Here is a 14,255-nt window from a genome sequence, read left to right as displayed (position 1 = left end):
GAGCGGCCCTAGCAACCGTTGCGACTCACCAACAAAACTAAGGCACGGCCGCGATTCTTTTCAAATCTGACCAATGGCAGAGCTCGGCGCCGTCACGCGACCGCCGGCGAGGGAGGGCGGACGTTGCCGCGGCGAAAGGCTCGGCGGGAAATGTAGTCTGGGGGGGGCACGCGGCGGGGCCGGGCCGGGCCGGGCCGGGCCGCCCGGCTGGCGGTGCGGGGGGGAGGTTTCCTCTGAGGCGGCGGCTGGGCTTCGCAGTGGGGGCGCGCTGCGCTGCGAGGGGTGTTCTCTGAGGCTTCTGTGTTGCAGGCACCCAGAGTATGGAAATGTATGGATTTAGGTAACAAAAATCACCATAAGTTTCTCTTTAGACTCAGACAGGAATTCTTTGAACTTTAATAAAGAATGTCTGCCTGTTTTAAATTGAAATAAAAGGAAAAGTAACTTGAAAGTAGTCAATAACTACCAAAACCAAACGTTTGTCTTTCATTTGAAGAAAATGCCAGCTAGTGCAAGCAATTCTGTAAAAGAATAATTCTACACAGATCCTGTATCAGCTGCTTTGATGAGGTTGTCTTTAAGATTATATCCCATCTTTCGTTAAACAGAGGTTGTGTCGTATCAGTAAGAGATGTGTGCTTGATTTCAGTTCAGATGCAGACCATGTTGCAAGAGTCGGTGTGTTTTAACAGCAGAAAGTGATGCGATTTTGGATTTGAAATTGCTTGCCAAACAAAACCGAAAAGCTCTTGTAGACATTCTTTAAGACTTAGGCTAACTTTTTTAAAAGTATTTTAGTTTCTACCCTGAACAGAACAGTGAATTCAAACTACTGAACTAACCTAATGCCAAACCACCTTTTTCATACCAGGAAGGGACTGAGAATGGTTCTCAAATAAAGGGGAAAATTAGCTCCTGCGAGCAAACCTGAAAGTTGTTCTCTTCTACTTGTTGAAAAGGAAAACTGAAGATCTTCTCGGAATATTTTTCAAGGTATATTCCTAAAAATGTTGGGTGCTGTTTTCTGCAGAACTTGGGGCATAACAAAGCTCATAGTACAAGCAGTATTTTGGTTTTGTTTGAATATTAGATTTCTGAAACTGATTTTAAAATACTGCACATGCTGCGTAATTTAAACTAGTATCTCAAAGGACTACCATCAACATACTAAAAGAGCAAAACACAATCTAACATGTGCTCCTAGCCTCACACAAACCATGATAAAGAAAACATTACATCAGCATAACCAACCCAGCCTGTTTTGGAGTGGGAGATGATGAAACTCTATCTATGTAAATAACCTATATGGCTTTTCACCAATATATTCTCCTTAAAGTAGTTTGTGCAAGGACAGCCAGTTGCAACAAAAATATCTGCTGCCAAAAGTGTTAACTCATTAGCTCCTGAAATTTGATTATGTTTCTTTTTAAGTCCTCTATAACTTGTGGAGCAAGGTTGCCACTCTGCAAGGGGAAAAGATTTTTTTTATGAATTACTTGTTACAGCTCTCATCATTACCCTTAGAAACTTATGCTCCTTATATTTGGGACAGGATTGAAAAGTTGTGGATAGTCTCCTCATCAGAGTGATGAGATGATGCCCTCTGAGACAGCGTATCTCGGGTAGCTTTTACACTGCTGTCAGAAGAAATTAGAGACACAGTCAACACTTCTGGGACTTGGCCCAGCATCCTTCAGCACATCTGAGCAGCAGCCAAACCAGAACTGGCTTCAGCATCTTTGTACTCAACTCATCTTCCCCGGGGAACTGACAAAGCACTTCAGTTTCCCCTCAGCACTCCTGGTTCTGCTGCGCTTCCCTGTGCCCTGACAGCGCTGCCTTCCCATCCTGGTTGGAGGAGAGTCCTTCTTCTGCAGGGCTTGTTTGGAGCTGACTGGCAGGAAAGCTCCCGTTCCTTGTCACAGAGGTGCCTTGGAGGAAAATGGTGTGCTGCGTTACCTTCTTGGTAGTCTGCCATATCAGCCCCTTTTCACCTGTCTTTCAGGGCAGTGCGTGTCATTGATCTTGTGATTTGCACAGTCCTGTGGGTGCATTTCACACTGCCTTTAATTTGAACCTATATAGTGGTACCCTCGTTGGCCCCGTGCCATCAGTTGCCTTCAGGTGACATTATTTCTAAGTCATATACAGCTGATTTTGTGAACTCATGACTTTGCAGGCTGTTGATTTGTGCATTCTTCTTTACTGATATAGGTATATTTTCCTTTATGTCTTTTAAGCAATAAGCTGCTTCTTCAGTCTCACATTTCCCAGTTCATCCAATATATTTTTTCCACAGCTGACTTTCAATTCTTCAACTATTTGCTTGTTTCCTGCTCAAGATTAGCTTTAAAGGCACAAACTTAAGAGAAAAATGACTTGAGTTTGTCCGTGTAATCGTTGTGCATCAGCGTGCATACGTTCAAGCCTTCCCTTGAACCGAGGGGCGCAGAGGCAGTCACTGGCAAGCAGACGATATTCACGTTGCGGTCCGGTGTCAGTCGGCCAGCACAGCGTCTCTTCCTTCAAAGGGACCTGAACTTACGTCAAATTAACGACGGGAGACAAGGTGACGGGGCCCGGAGCGCGAGGCCCGCCGTAACGTCCAGCCGTAGCACCTCGGCCCCACCGTCAAGGCCCCACCGGCCCCGCTGTCCCGGCAGCGCTGGCGGAAGCCGCCTCGGCGCGAAGCGAGGCCACAGACCACCCGCCGCCGCCCCGACCCCGCCGGGCCCTCGCACCCAGCCCCGGCAGAAGGCGCCCGGCCTGGGGGCTGCCGCGGGCGCTCCCCAGCTCGGGAGGCGTCACCCTGGGGGCAGGTGACGGCGTCGAGGCCCGGGAGATCCGAGCGGGGCTGGGCGTCCCTGGCCGGGAGCAGGCGGGGTCCAGCCCTGCAGGGTGGGGGGCGGCTGGCTGGAGCCCCACGGCAGTGTGGGGCCGGAGCCGCAGCCGTCCCCGGCGGTATCTGTAGTCAGGGCCCTTTCCCCAGGGGCAGGGGCTTTCTGCCAGCCGCCGGCCTCCAAATGCTGCGGCTGTTTCGTGGGTAATTTGGTTAACTGAGTAATTGCGGGAGTTCGGGCAGGGTGGGAGGAAGGAGTTGGCGGATGGTCATGAGGCCGCTCCCTTGAGGTGCTCTGGAAGCATAAAATACAGTCTGGAAAATGAATCCCAGACCCACCGGCAAAGAGGGGGCTTGAGCAGCACATGGCAGTGTGAAATAGCCAGCCGGGGGCCTGGGGAGGAAGGAGGGGATCGCTGATGGGCTGCTGGAGGCAAGCCATAGCGCCTGGTGCTGGACTCGGGCCTTGACACTTGGCCTCTGGCGGCTTCCCAGCGCCAGGGCTGGCTGCTGTGGCAAGTAAGGTGTTGGGGTTGCCTGTTGCCCTGTGGTCGTTTAAAGTCATTCACTGAGAAGAGAAGAGACAGGGAGCTCACAGCTGGAGGCATGGTTGTGTTAAGGCATGTTTAGGTACTGCTGCATGTGTGCTTTTCATAGATGCATTGAGGCCACCTGGTCCCATGACAGGGTTTTGTGTTATAAAAATGTGCTACATGTGCTCAGCATATAATTTTCAAATCTTCATAGCTTCATTTGAAAGCATGTACATGGCAAACATAGTATTACTCCTTGAGCAGGAGCTGTATTGTTTTACATAGGAGAAGATTTGAACTATATTTACTAAGATGTATGTTGTTCAATTTGAATAACTCAAGACTTAGTCCTTGGAAAGAGTGCAACTGAGACAAAAAAGCTATTGCTGTTTCTCCCTCCACCCTGGTTATTCATTCTACCCTTTGATTTATTGCATAATTCTCTGATGAGCTAAAGAGATCATTTCAGCTTTAACCAACCTTTTAATCTTGTAATTAAACCAAATAGTTTCAAAATCGATTATTCTCTGCAATACGTAATATAAATGATTACTGTTTTGAAGGTCAGATCTAGCATTTTGAAATCAGAAACTTCTATCTCTCATCAACAGGCTTAAAAATGTACCTGAAAACATAATTGTGTGTCTTGGATCATTACGCTTACCAAGTGTATGAGTGTACTTAGGTTCTCAGGTTACTTTAATTCGAACAGCTCTTAAAGAAGCGTGTGTAACCAAGTGCCTCACAGTAATAGTGTTCTATACTGGCTCTAGCAACTAAAATAAGTGAATGGCTTGGATATTTTGAGGAATTAGTAATGCAGTTTTTTTCAGTATTAGTGTGCTGTATATTTTTTACATCCATCCATCCATCCATCCATCCATCCATCCATCCATCCATCCATCCATTTAAATCTTTTGTTACTATGATTAGGAAGCTTTTCAAGGCAGGATCATTAGGGCCTTCCATTAGCGCAGTTGTACTCATGTTTGCCTAATACAGTGCATTCTTAACCTCACAGGAGCTTTTTAACATCATCACAGCATAAATGATGATAAAGTATGTTTCTTAAATGTTTCTGTGACATACCCTACTCATTTAAACTGCCAATCTGGAGTAAAATTTAATAGACTCTCAAGATGAATAATAATTGAGAAATATTTTGTGTATGTATGTGCGTATATATATATTTATATGTTTTACTACCAAAGGAAACTGAAGCTTTACTAACTGGAGGGGAAAAAAACCCAACTTTTATTTTTCTTCTGCGTTTTCTAGGGTCTTTCTGTAACTCTGGCACAGATGCTGTAAGACCACCAGTGATGGCTAAGTATTTTACTTCTTTATTGCTGAAAGGGGCTGAAGCATTTAGACAGGAGTTGGCTGATCAGGCCAAACAACACAGTATCACAGTAGTCAATGTAACAGCAAAAGTGGCCTCCGTTGGAGAAAATGGTAAGAACTGTTTTCACATTGTGACACAAGTATTTGTCCTGTAAATGTTTTGTCTGTTTGATTCATTTTGTTTGTCAGTGTCAATGTCTGATGCAATTTGTTGTCAAATGTCAAAACATTCAGTCTGTTTTGTCTGACTGATTCATAGTCATGTAGCAAATAGCTTAGCTATCAGGTATTTAAGATACATGTTGTGAATAGTAAAACTATTGTTTAAAAAATATACGGTCAAAGGTTTTTTTGTGAAAGTGTATTTATACAAGAAAAGATGACTGCTCTTAAATTGCGTGCTGTCTTATTTTTAAGAAAAGTCTGCATAGATGGCTTTTCCGTAGAACTGGTTGCTAAATATAGTTTCTGGGGCATTTGTGATGTGCCCCAGAAAATTAACTCCATCCCAGCCAGAGCCGGTACACTGTCTCACTTTGGGTTGTGATCATGCTGAATCATGTAAACCAGGCATTTTTGAGTTACTGGTAATCACATAACTGAAAACCTTGCCATAGAAAGCACAAGCAGAAAGAGTGACGGTTGGTATCAACTAGGTGTGTAATATTCTTCTCTCCTAGCCGACATTCTACTGATGTCTCAGGACATACTGTTAGAAATAGCTATACAGCTGGAATAATAAATCGAATCCTGTACTTAGAGAAGTCAGTATGAGCTTTGCCGCTGTTTTCACACAGCCATCTTAGTTTTCCTATGGGTTTCAAGGTTACATCCTTTGGACATAAAAATAGAGTGGTATGGTTAATGCAGAAGGACAGATACAGTACAGGAACACTGGCTACTTCAGAAAATGTTTTTTATATGTGCTGCTTATATTTCATGAAGGGTGTTTGAACTGTGTATCCAAATATTGTTTGGTTCCCTAAAATGTCCCCTTTTTTCTTTTTCTTTTTTTTTTTTTTTAATTTCTAAACCTGTGCCTATGTTCTGCAAATATTTGCATAATGTCTTTTTATCTCTAAGTCTGGGACTAGGCCTGTTTTGCACTTTTTGCCATACATGATGTTAATTATTTTTTTTTGCAGACAGTATGTTAGCTTGAAACCTCCAGGTTAAGGGCTGGGCATGAATTCCAAATCTTACTAGTAAAACTATTTCTCTCCATGTGTTGTTGATTCTTTTTCAATCATCCACAGAGCTGTGTAAATACCAACATGGGTAACCATTATTTAAAGGTAAAAATCTCAGGATTGACTTTCCTGAAATGAAACATATGTTTGAATTTTATTTCAACTGAGGTTTCAGAAGTTTTATTTCAGTTCCAGGCTGCTTATGGAAATTCTTCATGGTGTAAGAAATTCAAGCTTTAATCCTTAGGATTACTTTTTTGAGAATACTGTTTCTTCTTTTGTAGTGTTATGTAAAACAGAGGCTGTAAACAGCTGTCTAATGGTCCCAGAGCCCTCAGAACAGCCCAGAAAACTTTACCAAAGGCATTCTGTTGCTCGTTACATTCTCAACTGTTGCTGTCCTCTTACTAGAAGCTTACCAAGATAAATAAATTGGAACATGAAGTCAATACATATCTAGAGTCATGCCATTCTGAAATGGGGAAACTGGCCAAGATACCAAGATATATCTAAATAAATATCAGATATTTATCTGATAGCTGAAGAAACTGAAAGATCTCCACTAAAGGGGGGGGTGTGTGTACATATATATATATATATATATAGTTCTGTGTAGAAGCCAGAAGACTGGACACTTCTGTGTCTCAAAAATATAAGGTGCCTCAAAAAGATGTGGTTCAAGAGTAAGAAGCTTACTGCTCATGTAACATAGGCTAAATCCAAGGAGCAGGATATGTTACAGTGCAGCCATTACAGTATTTCAGTGTAGTATTACTCATCTTTCTGGCTCTGACACCCAAGACAGAGCTTCTTTTATCCTTGGCAAGTGTCAACTGTCTGTCTTGACCTCAGAAACTAGTGCCATTCTCTGATGTTATGTACCATTCCTCGGAATGTCATCATGGTTTTGGGCACTCAGGGCTTCTCCTTGAACTTAAGTGAAGATGTGACTGGAGTGGGATAGTCATGCCACTGACCTTCAGATGTTTTAACTTGGGCTTCCTGTAGAGCCAGTGGTGAGAAATGCTCAGAATAGTTTCAGGCCTAAGTTAAACTCTTGTTCTTTCCAGTTATGCTACATGGTACAGCTAAGCAATATAACCATAACCTGAATTGCCCCCTGGAGGAACCTTGCTTTCTAGCCGCTTAGTTTAGATGTTAAATTTAATGTCTAATATTGGGTAACACAGTTATCCTAAAGCATGATAAAAGGGCAAGGAATTAACATTTAGAAAACAAATTTCTTAACCAGTCACATCTTTAAAGGACTTGAAAATAATGGCTCTTTGACAATAACAAATGGCCCAGGGCATTTCCTGTTTTGGTCTGAGCTCATCTTCCTTTTTTTTTCTTTTGTAAGCTTATGTTTTAGTAGTATTTCAGGCTGGCCATTGCCCATCCTGTAGGAAAAACAGAAGGCAGGGAGCTTAATACACACTAGACATCTGCCCTGCATAGAATGAAGTCATACTCCTGAAAAGAAGAGCCTGTATTTGTGCCATGCGATGGGACTACAGTGTTCTTTGCAGTCCTTGAAGAGAAGCACAGTCTTCTTCCCTGAAAGTGCACCAGCAGATGAAAGATGATGAAAACTCATGAAGTCTCTGTTGCTTCTCAAAGGGTTGATTAATGAGCAGCTAGTTTTTTAAACATGTTTTTATACCATTATTTTCAGCCAAATCAGCAAGTAGATCCATGTGGCCAAACAGGTGCTGGGACAGCAGAAGAGCAGGCAGAAATGCTGGTGGGACAAAAGAGCAGGGCTGTTTCTCATCTATTAGGCAGTCTTAGATTGGCTAAATTGCTTCTGAAGTTGCATCTTTGGCAATTCTTCAGCAAGGAGTCAAATATGCAGGAGGCTGGCTGGATTGCAGCCTTTGGGCATATCCAGATTTGCAGAGTTAGAGAGAGTATTTCCAAATGTTGTTCAGCATAAAGTTCTCCATTTAATGCTGCCCTGATGTTGTCACAACATGCTGCAGCCAAGGATGAGAAGAGTTTTGAAGCAGGCCAGGCTTCCTTACTGAAAGTTTGCTCACAGCTGAAATCTGAAGAAATTGAAAGGTTTCCACTGAAATGATGAGTGTTACCAAGCACTGGCTGATCTGACCCTCTGTAGTCAGAATAAACCCCATTTTGCAAAAACTGAGCTGTAAACAGCAAAATTCTGTTGTTAGTAATTCAGTTTTGTGCATCTGAGTTTCCCTTTGCTGTTTCAACAGATTATAGGATCTGACTGCAGTTCCAGTCAGGTGCTTTTGTATAGTGTTGCCAAGTACTGTCATGTACTGCATCATGTATGTGGGTGCACTGAAGAATACACAGACATTTATAAAGCACCGTAAGATCTTTCTGGGTGAATGGCGTTATAAACCTAAGATAATTATTCCAACAATCCAAAAATTCTGTATAAAGCAGATTTTGGCATTGTGAAAAGAAACAAAACATGCAACAATTTAGGGGTAAGGGAGGAATCCTTTTATTTTAAGGATAATATTAGTATAAAGTTAGAAATGAGTAATTTTCTAACTCATTTCTAACTGGGTGACTCATGCTCTTGGCAAATTAATTATCCAAGACAAATGATTCAGAAATAGATGCTATAGTTTTATTATTTTTTTAATCAGATGGCTATTGCTGTTACAAATAAACATGAGGCTTGATTTCAGGTATAACAAATGTAGCTATACGCTGCAAATTATGCCACAGTGCTGCTTGAGTATGTGTTACACATGCCAATTTTTCTTATCTGATGTTTTGGTTTCAGTTTTAGGTGAATGCTGTAGTAGCTACTGGGTGTCTAAAGCAGCTGTGGCCACCAAGAATCTCAGCAGTGAACTTTGACAAGGGAAGTCTAATGTGGTATGTATTTCTTTCCATACAGGAACTGTGATTTATTAAAGCCTCATCACAGGAACATTCCTATGAACAAACTTTTCACCTCAGAATTCTTAATAAATTGTTTGATGAATATTATTGAGAACATTGACATGGGGATGATAGAAGATCCATGCCATCTTTGCTTGGGATGGATATATTGTATTGTTGGCTGTAACCCCCTGTCTCTGTTCTCTTTCTTTTTTTCTCCCTGCCCTGCCCCTCTTCCTTGGCTGCAGTTTGTAAGGGAATATCACAATGCAGGTCTGATCTGTTGAAACCACAGCTAATGCCCATGCCTGCCTCTGATGGGAAGAGAACACAGACCACAAGTTTGGGATTTCTGGCCTCTTTTTAGGCAAGTCTGTTGCTTATCTTCCCCTTTGCCCCCCAGTTCCCTTTGTTCCTGCCCTTCCTCTGTATCATTAATTCATATCAAAGTTCAGTGTTATTGGTTGCTGGGAACGCAGTTTCATTTGGCTATACGTACACTCTTCCCTAAAAAAAGTCAGATACTACCTCCACATTGCATGTTCATCGTGCAGTGAAAATATGGAGCATGATTTTATTGTAGTAGTTCTGAATGATTTTCAGCTGAAGTAATGAAGAGGAAAGTCAGGCACATTTTTGTGAGGTGTTCATGTTTCTCGACTATGATTCTTAAATTGGAAGTTTTGAGTTTTTAATAACATTAGAAATTATTCATGTTCATTGCAGATACCTATACATCCTTATTCTTAAAAGGTAGGATATTTGCTAGCATAGCTGAAATTATTCCTGTAGTGAGACAGGAGAATGTCTAAGGAAAACTGCATTGAGTAATAGTTTCTATTCTCTTTATTTTGTTCAGTTGTAAATATAGTAGACAACAGATGAAATAGCTATTGACGTAGAGAATAACACAAATTACGTCAAACAAGGACTTCAAACAGCGTGTTTTGAGGTCAGTAACCTGTGTGCCTAGAACTTTGGTCACACTGGTGACAGCCAGCTGACATAACTTATGTGGATGTACATGCAAAGATAAATAGGTAGCTTTTTGCTGAATTTTCCAAGCAGAACAGCAAGATGTCAGTGAAGGTGTATGTTTCTAATAGGCTCAAGGTGCTTCAACAAAGGAAGCTGTTATAGGTAAATTCTCAAATTGATATGAGACAGGGCCAATAAAAATTCCAATTGTTTATTTAGCAAGCGGCAACAAGCAAAACAGCGCTGGGCGGCCGGGGAGTTCAACTCCACCAACGGCGCGCACTTTCCAAGTTTTTTCGTCTTGCTTATGTGTTACAAAGTGATGTATATTAATGAAACTCTCATATATATTCATAATCTATCCCCGCCTACCCCCGCTTCATATTTTAATGAGGTTTCTCTGCGAAGTAAACTTCAACAGTTCTGGGCGGTGGTCGCAGAGTCCTGAATAGTGGTCGTAGAGATGAAGTATCTCCTCTTCCTCGCCGTTGAACTTTTCACCCCAAGGTTCTGCGCAGCCTCTGTAGTTCTCTGACATGTCTCTGCTTGCCTCTTGTCTCTACATGTCTCTGTTAAAGCTCTGATAAGGACGCACCACTATATCTTCTACCTACCCCCTACACAGCCTTGATTTATTATGTTAGTTAAGCTAAGGCTTGCTGTTAGTCGGTTAGTTTTATACAATGTAGCAATATTAGCTTTACATAGCTCAGGTGGTGATTTACTTCTCCATTGTTTTAACTGAATTTGATGAATAAATAGTTTACTATCTATCACAGAAGCCAATACTGATGAGTTAACTTGCTGAAACTGCAAGAGGTTTTTTTTGCTTGTTTGTTTGGTTTTTATACCTAAATGGATCCTGTTTTCAATAAACAGCATGAAGGAGGAGTCTTTCCAGGGCTCTGCCATATCAAATAGAAGACAGCATGTTCTGTCTGATGAAATGTAGGTTTGACTGCTAATCGGCCAACGCAAAGCACTGCTAAATTAATAGCCAATTTTGCTGAGAATACAACTTCTCAGGAACTGAAGGTGTTTCCTGAATCTGTGACTGGCTGAGAAAAATGGAAAATCCTTTTAAGAAAATCAGGATATTCTGATTTTTTCAAACAGAAGTCTTTCATATTTCCATGTCAGCACTGATCCTGCCTAGGCAAATGAGTTAAAAATCGGAGAATGACTCTGGAATACTGCAACTGAATTTTCCAGTTGGGGGGCATGGATATTTTAATTTTCATTTTGGGTCAAACTGATCCAAATACATGTTTTGGTTTGGAGGTGAGACCTGTCTGCAAGTCCTTTCTCAGCTCTCTCACTACTTTTTGTTTTAGCATTGTTGCTTTTGTTTCTTTAAATGGGAGATGAGAAGAGCAGTTATTCACACTTTATGAAGTGTCTGAAGACCTCTGGGTACAGAGCACTACATTAGTGCAAAGTATTTAAATGTAGAACTATGTCTTCTTCCTTTTTCCTTATGCCAGTCTGTGCTGTGACTGAAATCAGTCTGCTTACAATCAAATTTAATAGGGGCAGAGAATATTTTTTTTATGTTTTAACCACAGACTTTCTCATTCAGTGAAAGTAGGGTTCCAGCCTATTTCTCTCTGCAGGAAATTCATATATATATATTTTTTTAATGTTTTAATTGATTAGGTAGTTTTTGCTACTCCTATGAAAACAGTCATGATGTGTCTATCCAGTGCTGTTTGCATTTGCTTCAAAATGTGGGAATTAATCCATGCTAAAAATTACTTGGTTTATGTGTGCGTTGTTTAGTTTATATGTTCTGGGAGGATCTAAGGACTGAAAACTGGCAATAATAAGGAGGTCATAAATCAGGCAGCTTTTCTTGGTTTAGGATTTTAGGTCAGGCGTATCAATTCCAGCTTATGCTAGATTGCAGCTGTGCTTGTGAATGGAGACTAGATCATGTCATGTAATTTGTGGGGATTTTCTCACTTGCAATCCATGACCACTGATGCCTCATAACCACTGCAGCAGGGGTAGCTGTACCTTCCTGTCTGGTTTGTGTGCTTGTTCTCTTTCTTTTTTTCTTTCTTTCTTTTTTTTTTTTTTTTTTTCCTTCTAAGAGGAAATGAAATTAAGATAGATGTCTCCTTTGGTATTTTAAGTAAATTTTATAAAGGGAGGAAACGCAAATCAGTTGGTGCTTGCCACATATAGAGCAGTCAGACAAAAAGTATGAGGGGTTGATGTCTTAGCACTATCAGTTCTGTTTTCAGTGGATATACAGAGGTTTTGTAAACAAAAAAGGTATCTCTGTCTCCTGTTGTACAGGAGTTACACAATGCTTTTGTTTTCTTTTCCCGTGTGTGAAATGTCTGGCACCAAAGTAACTCCGAGGCTTCTTTATCTGACTTCTCTGTCAAAATTAAGGATAAATACAGCAAATTTGATTAGCAGTGTTCATGAGATCAAGGAGTCTGTTTTACCATTCTGGGTTAAAAAGAATGATAAATGTGTATAATTAGGACTTTATGTGTGTCAAAATAATGCTTTGGTCCCAAGGTGTTCAGTCATACGTTGTGAGATAATAGAACATCATCTATGCTCTGTGGTACTTGGCATATATGTTTCTTAGACCCTTTCAGGTTAATCATTGATTCAAAGAACTTGTTTCAATGACCCAGATGGTCTCTTTGAGTCTTAAATTCCCATTAGACCAAGTGTGTGTATTAGTTATGTTTTATTGCAAGAAAACAAAGATTTTGGTGACACTAAGGTTCCTGCAGTGAAATGCAAGTTGCCTTCTGTGTGGGAGAGATCCTGGAAGTTCCTTTCTATTGTTTTGGGTTTTTTTCACAGTGTATCTAATGAAAAGACAGAAGTCTGTGTAGTTCTGTTTTTCTTTTTTTGTGTGTACATAGATTGTATTGACCTTGTGAAAACCTGAAAGCACTAAATTGGCCTCTTGAACAAAATGAAATGCATTTCACAGAACAGACTATTCCCTGTAGTATTTATTCTGAAAGGTCACCAGTCACAGAAACATCAGAGGATGTAACTATGGCAAACCAACCCAATATTAGCATAATGTTTGGTTATTTCCCTTCTTTGTTACTAGGTAATTGGAGCCTTTAGGAACACATTTGTCATTTATAGCACAGCCCCTTCCTACACAAGACTCTGATTCTTTGCAAACATGGATAAAAAAGGTATTTTTAAAAAGATTAGCATTTGAGTTTTATTGTCTGTGGTTTCAGCTTAATTTCACAAGGACATATTAAATGTTGTTCAGCATCAAAAATGTGATAGACAGTAAACTGTTTGTTCATCAAATTCCACTGAAGATACTGGGAGCTCGTGACATGTTATTCCATAAACTATGTTGGCCTAAGCTTAATCTTAACTATTACACTGTGTAACGACTAACTGACTGTAAGTGCTTATCTAAGTTGAAATGCTGAAGCAAGGACTTCTACTAGGCAAAAGACTGAAAAGAGGGAGAAAGGGAAGAAGGACAAAGGGGAGAAAGACAAAGGGGAGAAGAAGAAAAAAAAAAGGGGGTAGTGTCTATATTCTGTAAGATATAAACAAAGACTTTGTGAGCCACTCTCAGGAAAGTAGGAAATACGAGAAGCTGGTGACGTGAGGAAGACCCGGATGGAGCGACCCCCTAGCTGCAAAGTGCGCAGACGCAGGATACACCTCTCAGAGAGACCCGATAACGGAAGGCGGAGGATATAAAAAAGACGGACCCTCGGGAAGTGAGTGCGCGCCGTTGGTGGAGCAGGGACTCCCCGGCCGCCCAGCGCTGTTTTGCTTATTGCCGCTTGCTAAAATAAATAATTGAAATCTAATTTGTCCTAACTTGCATCATTTTGGCAAGATAGTCTATAACAAAATTGGTGCCGTGACTCGGATAGAGGCAATCTGGTGGGAAGCCCCATACGGGGAGGCGCGCCCCGCTGAGTTCAGCGGCCCCGGCTGAGTGCTATCACATCACGCCCTCTACCGACGAACTCCAAAACTCGGCAACAAGCAAAAAAATACCAGTAACCCCGTAATCTTTGTGCACGAAGCCCCGGACGAAGACGCAGGGTTGCGTGAGTATAGGCCGGTTACCGTTCGGTTGGGGTTGGGTTTCCCGGAGCGTGGTGTGTGAGACGCCCAGCAGGGCGAAGCGAGTGCGGACCCCTCGGTAGTGCAGTTCCCATATCCCGCGAGGGACTGGGTCACGAAAAGGGGGAAGCGAATTGTGTGAGTGTGTGAAGGCGCTCCGGAAGATGGGACAGAAGAAAAGCAAGCCTTCTGATCCCATGGGTGATTTGGGACCCGAGGTGAGGTACCCCCAAATACCACCAGATAGCCCTTTAGGCTTGATGTTAAACCATTGGGAAGATTACCCCTCTAGGCGGGGTAAGGACAAAGCAAAAATGATTTATTATTGTATGGAAGTTTGGGGAGGGAAACAAATCAGAGGCGATCATCTCTATTGGCCTGTTTTTGGGTCCTTTGAAGAATGGGTCTGCCAAGCCC

The 14,255-nt window shown here is 41.7% G+C and overlaps 1 long non-coding RNA gene across 1 annotated transcript; it reads left to right on the top strand.

Moving 5' to 3' along the window:
* The first annotated feature begins 880 nt into the window (after window positions 1-880).
* LOC141938835 (uncharacterized) lies at window positions 881-9,296 on the top strand. Its single transcript, XR_012627402.1, has 4 exons — window positions 881-993; window positions 4,651-4,827; window positions 8,674-8,768; window positions 9,023-9,296. It is a non-coding gene; the product is annotated as an uncharacterized LOC141938835 (long non-coding RNA).
* The last annotated feature ends 4,959 nt before the right edge of the window (window positions 9,297-14,255 follow it).

Source organism: Strix uralensis, unplaced genomic scaffold, assembly GCF_047716275.1.
Source record: "Strix uralensis isolate ZFMK-TIS-50842 unplaced genomic scaffold, bStrUra1 scaffold_345, whole genome shotgun sequence".
In the NCBI taxonomy this organism is placed as follows: Eukaryota; Metazoa; Chordata; class Aves; order Strigiformes; family Strigidae; genus Strix; species Strix uralensis.
Note: the sequence above shows the minus strand (reverse complement) of the source record. Positions and strands in the feature narration are given on the sequence as shown.